This window comes from Penaeus monodon, chromosome 33 (genome assembly GCF_015228065.2).
Source record: "Penaeus monodon isolate SGIC_2016 chromosome 33, NSTDA_Pmon_1, whole genome shotgun sequence".
Taxonomy (NCBI): Eukaryota; Metazoa; Arthropoda; class Malacostraca; order Decapoda; family Penaeidae; genus Penaeus; species Penaeus monodon.
The window spans coordinates 29,268,278-29,268,504 of record NC_051418.1 but is presented as its reverse complement, the minus strand read 5'-3'; positions in this window follow the sequence as shown (position 1 = coordinate 29,268,504).

The following is a 227-nucleotide window of genomic DNA, read 5'->3' as shown; positions in this document are numbered from 1 at the left end:
ATAAACATGACCAAATATGACTTCTTTCTTTATGTTTTCCGGGAAAGAGATTCCATAACTTCACCTTGTTTTAAATGTTGCCACTGCCATCTTCCTCCACAGTAATTTTTTGCACTTTTCTTCAGGAACAACTGGGTCGATTATTGTATGATTTGCTTGTATGACCCGTCGTCTTATCTTGTGTACTGGACATCATCGAGGATAGATATCTTATATAAATATTTATT